Below are 12,649 nucleotides of genomic sequence, written 5' to 3'. Positions count from 1 at the left end.
AGGGTAGCATTTATTGGAATAATGGAGAGAACATCCTTTCACTCGTGAGCGTGGGCTGCTTCACAAGGAGAGATATCTGAATGTCATGAGTGGGCCCCAGAGTTCCTGTGTGGAGAGAGAAGGGGAGGAGGAGGCCCCAGATGGATCCCTGAGTATGGTCATGAGCAAAGAGGGCCCACCCACATGACCAGACTGTTAGGAGCTAGGGGGCAGTGCCTGGATTGAATATACCAATAGGGTAGAGTGTAGTAGGTGTGAGGCTTTCTGGAGGTTTTATGGCACCTCCACGTGGATTTTAACTTCCTCAAAGACCTAATGGTGTCTCCTCTTTCCTGGTCCTGGGCAAGCCACAGGTGCATCCTGGGAAAGTGAGGGGATTAGGGTTACAGTACAGGGCTGGCAGAAATTCCAGCTCCCCTGTTTTTGCCTAATCTTGCTGCCTAGTTCCCCATATGGATTCCAGCACGATCATGATGAAAGGCAGTGCTTTTCCCTAACTGCACCTTTCCAGATCTTTCCGTGGGAATCCGGGAGAGGAAACTATTAAACCTCACAGGTTTCTCCAAGGCTTTATTTTGATAATTACTTTTTTTTTTAAATGAGAGTGAAAACTTTCAGATTTGGGACTGGGTTTTTTTCTCTTTGGAAAATACTGGGGACTTTAAGAGTCTCAGGGCTGGCGCTGTGGCATAATAGGTAAAGCTGCTGCCTGCAGTGTCAGCATCCTGTATGGGTGCCAGCTCGAGTCCTGGCTGCTCCACTTCCACTCCAGCTCTCTGCTGTGGCCTGGGAAAGCAGTGGAAGATGGCCCAGGTCCTTGGGCCCCTGCACCCACTTGGGAGAATCAGAAGCTCCTGGTTCCTTGCTTCGGATCAACTCAGATCCAGCTGTTGTGGCATATGGGGAGGGAACCAGCAGATGGAAGACCTCTCCCGCTGCCTCTGCCTCTCTGTAACTCTGCCATTCAAATAAATAAATAACTTTTTTTGACAGGCAGAGTTAGACAGTGAGAGAGAAAGAGAGAGAGAGGTCTTCCTTCCATTGGTCCCCCCCGCAGATGGCTGGTACAGCTGTGCCAATCTGAAGCCAGGAGCCAGGTGCCTCCTCCTGGTCTCCCATGTGGGTACAGGGGCCATATGGGATGCCGGCATTTCAGGCCAGGGCATTAACCCGTGGCACCACAGCACTGGCCCCTCTGTTTACTTTTTCAAAAAACCAGCTCTCAGGGGCCAGCACTGTGGTATAATAGGTAAAGCCAATGCTTTCAGTTCTGGCATCCAATATGGGCGCTGGTTTGAGTCCCAGCTGATCCTCTTTCGATCCAGCTCCCTGCTAATGTGTGTGTGGAAGTAATGGAAGATGGCCAAGTCCTTGGGCCCCTGCACCCACGTGGGAGACCCAGAAGAAAATCCTGGCTCCTGGCTTTGGACTGGTTCAGCTCCAGCTGTTGCAGCCATTTGGGGAGTGAACCAGCAGGTGGAAGACCTTTCTGTCTCTCTGTCTTTCTGCCTCTATCTGTCTCTGCCTCTCTGTAACTCTGCTTTCCAAATAAATAAATATTTTTGAAAAACCATCTCTTCGTTTTGTAGGCCTTTTCTATTGTTTTTTCTAGTCTATTTCATTTCTGAGTATTTCTGCTTTGATTTTTATTATCATTCCTACCTCCCTGACTAACTTTGGGCTTTGTTCTTATTTTTTCTAGATCCTTGAGAGGTCATGTTAGGTTGTTACTCGAGATCTTTCTCATTCATTTATTTGTTTTTTAGAAGATTTTTTGGGACCAGCATTGTGGCATAGTTGGTAAAGCCGCTGCCTGCAATGCTGGCATCCCATATGGGCACCCATTTGAGTCCTGGCTGCTTCACTTCCATTCCAGTGCCCTGCTAATGGTCTGGGAAAGCAGCAGAAGATGGTCCAGGTCCTTGGGCCCCTGTTCCAATGTGGGAGACCCATAGGAACCTCCTTGCTCTTGGCTTTGGCCTGGCCTATCCCTGGTTGTTGCAACTAATTGGGGAGTGAGCCAGAGGATAGAAGATTTCTCTCAGGGCTGGTGCTGTGGTGGAGTGGGTAAAGCCACTGCCTAAGTGCTGGCATCCCATGTGGGTGCCAGTTCAAGTCCTGGCTGCTCTAGTTCCAATTCAGCTCTCTGCTATGGCCTGGGAAAGCAGTAGAAGATGGCCTGAGCCATTGGGCCCCTGCACCTGTGTGGGAGACCTGGAAGAAGCTCCTGTCTCCTGGCTTCAGATCGGTGAAGCTCTGGCTGTTGTGGCAATGTGGAGAGTGAACCAGTGGATGGAGGACCTCTCTTTCTCTCTCTCTCTCCCCCTCTCTCTCTGCCTCTGCCTCTCTGTAACTCTGCCTTTCAAATAAATAAATATTAAAAAAAAGATTCATGTGCCCATATGGGATGCTGGTGTTGCAGGTGGTGGCTTAACCAATGTGCCATAAATCTGGCCTGGCTTCCATCCTTTTTGATGTATGCCTTTGTTGCCATAAATTTCCCTCCAAGAGTTGCTTTTGCTGCATCCCACAAGTTTTGGTGTGGGGCTAAGGGAACTGGATGCAACTGCGCCCAAGAGCTGTGATGTCCCAGGTAGTCTCCTGAGTGGCTGGGGCTGTGGCAGACAACAGAGGGAGGGTGGGCCTGGGACCACAGAGGGAGAGTTCTGCTTCCCTTGTGAGTCCTCACTGCGGAGCAGGACTCTAAACAGAGCTGGGAGGAGACCACACTCTGGCTCTGTTTGCCAGTTCTCTGAGGCTGGAAACCAGCTCTGCCCACAACCCACCCTTGGAGAGACTTCTGGGGCTGCACCCAGGCTTGGAGGCTCACTTTCCTATTGGTCAGCTCCAAACATGAGACTTAAGAATGTTGTAGATCTTCACATCACTGTTAGAAGGTAGGGCTTTCAAAATGTTAGAATCTATGGGAATAAAGCTTAATGACAGGATTTACTTTAGCAAACAGTAATTACATGGTATGACTTATCTTTTTATTTATTTATTTTTAAAATTTTTGTTTATTTGAAAGGCAGAGTTACAGAGAAATATGGAGAGAGAGAGAGAGAGAGAGAGAGAGAGAGAGAGAGAGAGAGAGATCTTCCACCTGCTGGTTCACTCCCCAAATGGCTGCAGCACCTGGGGATGGGTCAGGATGAAGTGGGGAACCTGAAGTCCATCGGCTCTCTCCCAAGCACCTGGGCCATCTCCTGCTGCTTTCCCAGGTGCCTTAGCAGGCAGCTGGGTTGCCAAGTGGAGCAGCTGGGACTCGAACTGGCACTCACGTGGGATGCTGGAATCACAGGTGGAAGCCAACTTGTTGTGTTGTAACACTGGCTCTGGAATGCCTGTATCTTTTTCGTTTTTTTTCAGATTTATTTATTTATTTTTGAAATTCAGAGTTGGGGGAGATTTTCCATCCCTTGGTTCACTCTACTTGGTCACTACCACTAGCACTGGGCCAAGCTGAAGTCAGGAGCCAAGAGCTTCATCCTGGTCTCCAGTGTAGGTAGTAGGAGCCCAAGCATTAGCATTGAGAATGGAGTAATGCAACTCACCATCCACTTTTTGACCCCACCAATCTCAGAGGTTGGGATAGCAATTCAAGCCATTGAAATTTACATTTTCATTGTCGGTTCTCTTAGTATGAAAGAGGTCCCTTTTCATTTATTTAAAAGTAACTCTTTTTAATATTGCGGTGGGAGAGGGACACCACAGGTGAGCAGGTAAGCCCACTAGGGCCAGGGAAGTCTTGGCAAGATAGGGCTCCACCTTGTTGCCTGTGACCCTGGTCACCTAGAAAATGACACCTTGGGAATCAGGCATGACCCTGATGTGACTTGAACACACAACCTCCTGATTTGGAGTCAAACATGCTACCATTGCGCCACAAGGTCACCCAGGCAAACAATGCTGACTTTTGATGCTTTAAAACTTTTTAATTATGCACCCTGGCCACTTCCTTCTGTGATTTTTTTTTTGATGTGTTGCAGATCAAACGGGAAAGAGCTTGCTTCTGCTCCACTGCGCAGCTGCAGGGCTGGGCAGCTTAGTCTCTGCAGCCCCAAGTCGGCCAGGCTGCTGGCTCCAAGGGCTCAGAACCTGCGCCAAGGTCGGGAGCCACAGTCCCCGTGAGGCCAGGTGGTGGCTGCAGCATCCGCAATGTGGTCAGCGCGCAGCAGCGAGGGCCAGGGTTTGCGTGTGCTGCACAGGGCTCCAGTCCCTAGCGTCTGGATGGAAGTGGCCAGAAAGACCCCGCGGCCACACTCAGGAAGTGACTTTGTCACTCAGCAGTAAGCACAGGTGCAAAACTAAGACCCGTTTTTGAACATTTGGCCATTACAGAAAAGTTGTAAAAAATGCAAAGCAATGATCCCGTACCCCGCTGGCACCTTAAGGGGTGGGTTCACCTCCGTGCCCACCCCTGGGTTAGTGCTTTCCTTCCCAAGCCCTTCTCTCTCAGTTGATACTCATTGGTAATCCAGTTGGTTTGTTCCTTAACACATTCACACTGATGGGGGTTTATTTTCTTGCATTCTTGCTTATGTGAAATATAACCGTAATTCCAAATGTCTGGATTATAGAAAAGGCTGTATTAAAGCCTCTGCCACTCTCCCATCATTTCCCCTACCTTCTGCCCATTTGCCAACCACCCCTGTAAATAATCTCTTCACTGGCTGATCATTCCTGCATTCTTCTGCACACCTGGGCAGAGAAGATGCCTTTGTGATCTCCTTACTATTACAAAGCAAAGCAGACCATAAATGCCCTTTTGCACTTAAGTTTTGCACTCTTTCTGGCCACTTTATCCTGGAAAATTCATCCCTAGCAGCTCACGGTGTTCTTCCTTGATTTTTTTTTTTTTTACAGCTAGGTTAGAATGCTTTGCCACATAGCTCATTCAACTACTTTCCTCTGGTTTTTGCATGTTTCCAGGATTTCTGTTACTGCACTTCTCAGTACTCCATTCTCTTTTGTTGGGGAATACAATTTCATTGTGTGGCAATACTATATTTCATTTATTCATTCACCAGTTTGGGTTGTTCCCTGTTTTGGTTATGCACAATGGTTCCGTGAACATTCCCACACATTAGCTGACTGACAGATGTACCACAGATCTTTAGCTGACCTCTATACAGTGTGATGGTGACAAAGGATGAACATAAATTCTAGAAACTCCCCAAGGTTGCAAAGGCAGAGATTATAACTCAGGATCGAGTTGTGCCAAGTCAGAGGAGCTTAGTAAACACCTTGGAGCTTCCATTGGCTCCCAAGAGGACCACGTGTTAGGATCAAAGGCAAAATCGAAGCAAAGTCCAAAGCTGACCATCAATGGGATTGAGGTGACTCACTAGAATACTGCTGAAATAAATTAGGGCTCCCTACAATGTTCTCATCTATACTTTCTGGTATCAAATGAAATAGTGGAAGGTATGTGGAGATGCAAAAAAAAGTACATGTGACCAGACAACAGGAAATAGGAATAAACCCAGAAGTGAAGAAGCTATTGCAGTTAAGAGCCAAGGACTTAACAGCACTACAACAACCACCAAACCAGAGCAAGGTATGCAGGGTGTCAGCAGATAATTAGAATCCAAATAAGATGAAAATTTCAGAAATAAACTGATGAAAATTAAAGACAGGTTTAATAGATTAAAAGCAAGTACAACAGATGTTAGAAGACAGAAATACAGGTGAGCAAAAGGTATCCACTTTGATGCACAGAAAGATAAAAAAGATGGAAAATACTGCAAATAACGAGACATTTGGAACTCAGTGTAGAGTTCTAGCCCATCTGTAATTGGAATCGGAATGAGGGGGAGAGAGGGAATGGGACAGATGCAATATTTGAAGAAAGCTGGCTGAGAATATTCCCACTGATGAAAGACATCACAGGGACACTAACCCACTGTTGGTGGGAATGCAAACTTGTTAAGCCACTATGGAAGTCAGTTTGGAGATTCCTCAGAAACCTGAATATAACCCTACCAAGCAGGTGCTGCAGCTCAATAGGCTAATCCTCCTCCTAGCGGCACCGGCACACGGTGATCTAGTCCCGGTTGGGGCACTGGATTCTGTCTTGGTTGCCCCTCTTCCAGGCCAGCTCTCTGCTATGGCCCAGGAGTGCAGTGGAGGATGACCCAGGTGCTTGGGCCCTGCACCCCATGGGAGACCAGGAGAAGCACCTGGCTCCTGCCTTCAGATTGGCACAGTGCACTGGCTGCAGTGCGCCAGCCGTGGCGGCCATTGGAATGTGAACCAATGACAAAAGGAAGACTTTTCTCCCTGTCTCTCTCTCTCACTGTCCACTCTGCCTGTAAAAAAAGAAAAAAAAACCACAACAACCAACCCCTACCATAAAACCCAGCCATACCACTCCTTGGAAATTACCCAAAGGAAATTAAATTGGCAAACAAAAAAGATGTCTGCACCTTAATGTTTATTGCAGCTCAATTCACAATAGCTAAGACCTGGAACCAACCCAAATGCCCATCAACACTAGACTGGATAAAGAAATTATGGGACAATGTACTCTATAGAATATTACACAGCAGTCAAAAACAATGCAACAATTGGAGGAATCTGGAAAACATTATGCTGAGTGAATTAAGCCAGTCCCAAAGGGACAAATATCATATGTTCTCCCTGATCGGCGACTACTGAGCACCAAAGAGGAAACCTGTTGAAGTGAAATGGACACTATGAGAAACAGTGACTTGATTAGCTCTTTTCCTGACTGTTGATGTACAATGTAATACTTCAAACATTTCAGTATTTTTTTTGTTCTAGTACTATTAGTTGAACTCTGTAATTAACACACAATTAGTCTTAGGTGTTTAAATTTTAACAGAAAAGTGATCCCTGTTAAATATAAGACTGGGTATAAGAGAGGGAGGAGATGTACAATTTGGGACATGCTCAATCGGACTTGCCCAAATGGTGGAGTTAGAAATGTGCCAGGGGATTCCAATTCAATCCCATCAAGGTGGCATGTACCAATGCCATCTCACTGGTCCAAGTGATCAACTTCAGTTCACAATTGATCACACTGATAGGTCTAAGAGTCAAAGGGATCACACAAACAAGACTGGTCTGCTAATATTAACTGATAGAATCAAAAAGGGAGAGAACAATCCAACATGGGAAGTGAGATACACAGGAAATTCATAGAATGTCAGATGTCCTAAATAGCACTCTGGCCTCAGAATCAGCCCTTAAGGCATTCAGATCTGGCTGAAGAGCCCATGAGAGTATTTTAGGCATGGAAAGCCAAGACACTCTGGAAAAAAAAAAAGAAGACCTAAATGAAAGATCTCTGCGAGTGAGATCCCAGTGGAAATTATGGGCCATCAAAGAAGGAGGTACTCGGCCGGCGCCGCGGCTCACTAGGCTAATCCTCCGCCTAGCGGCGCCGGCACACCGGGTTCTAGTCCCGGTCGGGGCGCCGGATTCTGTCCCGGTTGCCCCTCTTCCAGGCCAGCCCTCTGCTGTGGCCAGGGAGTGCAGTGGAGGATGGCCCAGGTGCTTGGGCCCTGCACCCCATGGGAGACCAGGAAAAGCACCTGGCTCCTGGCTCCTGCCATCGGATCAGCGCGGTGCGCCGGCCGCAGCGCGCCGGCCGCGGCGGCCATTAGAGGGTGAACCAACGGCAAAAGGAAGACCTTTCTCTCTGTCTCTCTCTCTCACTGTCCACTCTGCCTGTCAAAAAAATAAAAAAAAAAAAAAAAAAAAAAATAAAAAAAAAAAAAAAAAAAAAAAGAAGGAGGTACCTTTCTCTGAAGGGAGGAGAGAACTTCCACTTTGACTATGCCCCTGTCGGAATAAGATCGAAGTCAGTGAACTCAAAAGGCTTCCATAGCCTTGACAACTCATAACTAGAGCCTAAGGAGATTACTGATGCCATAAACAAGAGTGTCAAATTGTTCAGTCAACAACAGGAGTCACTGTGTACTTACTTCTCATGTGGGATCTGTCCTTAATGTGTTGTCCAATGTGAAGTAATGCTATAACTAGTACTGAAACAGTATTTTTACACTTTGTGTTTCTGTGTGGGTGCAAACTGATGAAATCTTTACTTAATATATACTGAATTGATCTTCTGTATATAAAGATAATTGAAAATGAATCTTGATGTGAACGGAATGGTAGAGCGGGAGATGGGAGGGGTGTGAGTGGGAGGGAAATTATGGGGGTGAAAGTCAATGTAATCCATAAACTGTACTTTGGAAATTTATATTTACTAAATAAAAGTTAAAAAAAATTCTTATCATAAAATAAGACATCACAGGACTGTCTCAAGCTCTACAAATTTCAACTATGATTTAAGAACAAAGTCTACACCCTGGGACATTGCAGTGAAACATAAAAAATCCAAGGACAAAAGGAAACTAGTAAGTAGCTAGAGAAAAATGAAAACAAGAAACACATAACTATTTAAAATGGTATCTTCCCCCATGTACAATTTTTTATTTATTTGAAAGGCAGAGAGAGAGAGAGAGATTGTTGAAAGGCACGGTGATGTAGACATGCTCACACAAACAATCTTTGATGATCTTCTACTCCCCTCAAATGCCTGCAACAGCTGGGCTGGACCAGACCAAAGCCAGGACCCTGGAGCTTCATCTGGGTTGCCCATGTGGGTGGCAGAGACCCAAGTACCCAAGTCAGAGTTACAGAGAGATAGAAGGAGAGGCAGAGAGAGAGAGAGAGGTCTTCCATCTGCTGGTACACTCCCAAACTGGCCACAACAGCCAGAGCTGCACTGAATCGAAGCCAGGAGCCAGGAGCTTCTTCTGGGTCTCCCATGCAGGTGCAGGGGCTCAAGGACTTGGGCCATCCCCTACTGCTTTCCCAGGCCATAGCAGAGAGCTGGATCAGAAGTGGAGCAGCCGGGACTCAAACCGGCACCCATATGGGATGCTGGCACTGCAGGCTGCAGCTTCATCTGCTATGCCACAGAGCTGGCCTTGGTATTTGAAATTAAAATGATAAAAGTTAACAATATTTATTGAAAAAATAACCCACAACATGGTATTGGAAAATGTTATTTTAATACAAATATTTTTAAGACAAAAAATTAGATGCAAAGAGTGGCATTGTTTTCCATTTTGGCACACCTCTTTAACATCTTCATTTGCAGGACTGTGGTAAGAAAATACCACAGAATGGATGGCTTATAGGATAGAAACCGGTTTTCTCACAATTCTGGATGTTGGATGGAGGTCCAACATCAAAATGCCTGAAGGGTTGGCTTCTCCTGAGGTTCCGCTCCTTGGGTTGCTAATAGCTTCTCTCTTGTCTTGCTGTGTTCTAAGTCCCTTCTTATTAGGAAAGCGGTTGGATTGGAGTAGGGCTGATCCTCAGGCTCTCTTCTTTAATGAATCACATCTTTCAGGATTCTATTTCCAGATACAGTCACATTCTGAGATGCTGGGTGTTAGGGCTTCTATACAGGAGTTTTGGCATGGGTGGTGGGTGGAAGGGCTGGGTACTATCAAGTTTGTAACAAGGGCTTAAGATAAGTGAATTAGCATATTTCCTTCTGCACTAAATTTGCAGTATCACATGTCATGTAGTTTCTGGAAAACCTCATTGTTCATTCAAGAGAACAAGAGTGAAAAAGGCAAATAATGTCTCAGAGTTATTATGAGGTTAGTTTTTAGAACCACTGCTCTAAATAATTAGTGAGTATATATTACATTGACTAGAGTAAAAAATGAGATAATGAAAAACTTCTGGTTAATGTACAGAAAAGCAAGAAAGGGGAAATAAAGGAAGAAACAGATTAAACAAATAACAAGATGAGAAATTTAAATCTAACTGCACTAGCAATGACATTAAATGTAAATGGATTAAACACTCCAATTAACAAAGATCATTAGACAAGATAAAAATGATGCCTACATATATACTGCTTACAAGAGATCTGCTTTAAGGACAGAGATTAGCTGAAAGTAGAAGAATCCAAAATGACACACCATGTGTAATGTTTTCTATTGCTGTGTAACATTAACTGTGGATTAGCTCACAGCTGTGTAGGTCAGAAATCCAAGAATGCACTGTCTGGGTCTCAAGTCTGAAATCAAGGGGTCAACTGGATTGCATTTCGCCTGGGGACTTGGGAAGAACCCACGTGCAAACTCTTCAACCAGTGAGCAGAGCTGAGGTCCCCATTTCTTTGCTGGCTGTTGTCCACACACTGCTCTGTCATCAGTTTGCCTACAATCCTTGAGACATAGCCCCACCACCTTCAAAGTCAGCCACAAAGCTGATGTCTCACCCTGACTCCACAGGGTATGAAACCTTTCTCACCAGCAGAACACCTGGTTATGTCACACCCTCTGAGGGCCATTTCCCTTGGGGTTAGTTGACCTAGAGCCTTAATTAAAATTAATTTTAAATGAATTAAAATTGTAACATCCCTTCACAAAAGCACCTAGTTTTTAGAGTTTGAATAGCTGGGAACTGCATGCACACCAGGAGCTGGGAATTTGGAGACCATTGTAGAATTCTGCCTACCATACCATACAAATACTAACCGAAGGAAAATTGCCTCGATTATATTAGGACTGGAAAAAAAACTGATTGTAAAAAAAGAAATTAGACAGCCAGAGGAGGCTATTTAATATTGACAAAAGTATCAGCTCAACTGGAGGATGTAAGAATCCTAAATTTGTATGAACTGAATATAGCTTGATAGTGGTGGTGGCTCTAAGTTTGTGAAAGCCCATTAGGTGCTCACTTCAACAGCACATAGACTAAAATTGGAACGAGACACAGAAGATTAACATGGCTGCTGCACAAGGATGACATGCAAATTCATGAATTGTTCCATTAAAAAAAACCTCATCAAAACATAAGGTTAAATTAGATTCAACTTGTTCCATCTATTTTTATCAATAAAAAATGATAAAAATAAAATAAAAACCTATTGGATGCAGATAAGTACTCATGAAGAAATGCATAAATACAAATATTAGCAAAAAAGAAATGATGAAAATCAACTAAGATCTCATTCCAAGAATCTACAAAAGGAAGTGAGTCATATCTAAATAGAATACATAGGAGGTAATAATATGAAAACTAGCTAATAGTTGAGACTTTTTTTAAACATTAAAATCCTTAGAGAGCCTCAATAAGAAAACTTTAAAAAGAGAGCAAACAGATACCAATATGGGGACTGAAAAGGGGGTCTTCACTTTAAATCATACAGATATGTGATAAGAAGATATTATGAATTATTGAAAGTCAAAAATTAAGTTATTTTGGTGAAATGATATGGACAAATTATCAAAAAATTCATTTCTAAAACTTACATGATAGAAAATTTGAATCATCCTATGTCAAATTAATAATTAATATCAAGTTAATAGAATCCATAATTGAAAAATTTCTTCAAAGAAAACTAGCCCAAGAAAGCTTCATTGGTCATTTTTATGGAAAACACGTATGGCAAAAGTAACAGCTATACCAGTGATGCCACTCTTTTACACTCTTCCAGAGGACTAAAAACAAGTCACACACACACACACACCCCACCCTGGAAAAAAAATGAAAAGGAAGTATCTTCTATCTGCTGGTTCACTCCCCAAATGACCACAGTGACTGGGGCTGGATCAGGTTACAGCCAGGAGCCCAGGAGCATCTGGGTCTCCCAAGCAGATACCGGGGCCCAAGGACTTGGGCCATCTTCTACTACTTTCCTCGGCCACAGCAGAGAGCTGGATTGGAAGTGGAGCAGCCAAGTCTCAAACTGGAGCCCATATGGGATGTCAGCACTGCAGGAGGCAGCTTCATCTGCCATGCCACAGTGCTGGCCCCTGGAACTACTTTAAAAAAAAGATTTATTTATTTATTTGAAATTCAGAGTTACACAGAGAGAGGAAAGGCACAGAGAGAGAGAGGACTTCTATCCACTGGTTCACTCCCCAATTGGCCACAATGGCCAGAGCCATGCCCATTCAAAGCCAGGAGCCAGGAGCTTCTTCTGGGTCTCCCATGGGATGCAGGGGCCTAAAGACTTGGGCCATCTTCTACTGTTTTCCCAGGCCAAAGCAGAGAGCTGGATCTGAAGAAGAGCAGCTGGGACTAGAACCAGTGCCCATATGGGATGCCAGCCCTTCAGGCCAGGGTGTTAACCCACTGCACCACAGTGCCAGCCCCTGGAACTATTTTTTGAGACTGTAGTCTTCTGGTCTACAGCCTGTACAAAGTTCCAGATATTTTGGGGCATGTCTTTCATTTGAACTTTTCACTACTTCCTCCAGATGAAATTCAGGGAGTGGAAGGAATGAAGTACTGGGTAAGTTTTTGGGAGTCTACCCAACATTAGAACCAATTCTCATGCTTTTAGACCCTAGAGTACCCTTCCCTCACCTATATATAAGCAACACCTATAGGAGTGCCTGGGACACAGTAGGTGTCAAATAAATTTGCTTCACAAGAAAGATGCTATTCATTTTTTATGTAAATATTACCTACTAATTGTAAAGAAAAACTTACACACACAGAAAAGTCAAACAAAAAGTACCTGATAGTCCACCAACCCTGAAACAACCATCATTAAGTTTTCAGAGACTACTTCATTCGTCCCTTCAAAGTTCACATAAATATAGAATATTGCATAGTTTTACACCATATGCTACATTTGCAT

The 12,649-nt window shown here is 44.4% G+C and overlaps 1 long non-coding RNA gene and 2 other non-coding genes across 4 annotated transcripts in view; 2 read left to right on the top strand and 1 right to left on the bottom strand.

Moving 5' to 3' along the window:
* Positions 1 to 12,649, top strand: part of LOC149128640 (uncharacterized) — a 120,429-nt gene that overhangs the window by 93,921 nt on the left and 13,859 nt on the right. Inside the window, exon 5 of one of the 2 annotated variants that reach the window (XR_016222438.1) lies at positions 3,990 to 5,533. The exons of the other annotated variant lie outside the window; for it this stretch is intronic. This is a non-coding gene — a long non-coding RNA (uncharacterized LOC149128640). Of the gene's footprint in view, positions 1 to 3,989; positions 5,534 to 12,649 lie in introns of those variants that run through there. 2 annotated transcript variants of the gene reach the window in all.
* TRNAW-CCA (transfer RNA tryptophan (anticodon CCA)) lies at positions 3,822 to 3,893 on the bottom strand. Its single transcript has one exon. It is a non-coding gene; the product is annotated as a tRNA-Trp (tRNA).
* LOC127486588 (U6 spliceosomal RNA) lies at positions 10,731 to 10,837 on the top strand. The gene has a single exon (XR_007913240.2). It is a non-coding gene; the product is annotated as a U6 spliceosomal RNA (small nuclear RNA).

This window comes from Oryctolagus cuniculus, chromosome 1 (genome assembly GCF_051225735.1).
Source record: "Oryctolagus cuniculus isolate XC-2025 breed Fujian yellow rabbit chromosome 1, ASM5122573v1, whole genome shotgun sequence".
Taxonomy (NCBI): domain Eukaryota; kingdom Metazoa; phylum Chordata; class Mammalia; order Lagomorpha; family Leporidae; genus Oryctolagus; species Oryctolagus cuniculus.
This window is presented reverse-complemented; position numbering and strand designations above follow the sequence as displayed.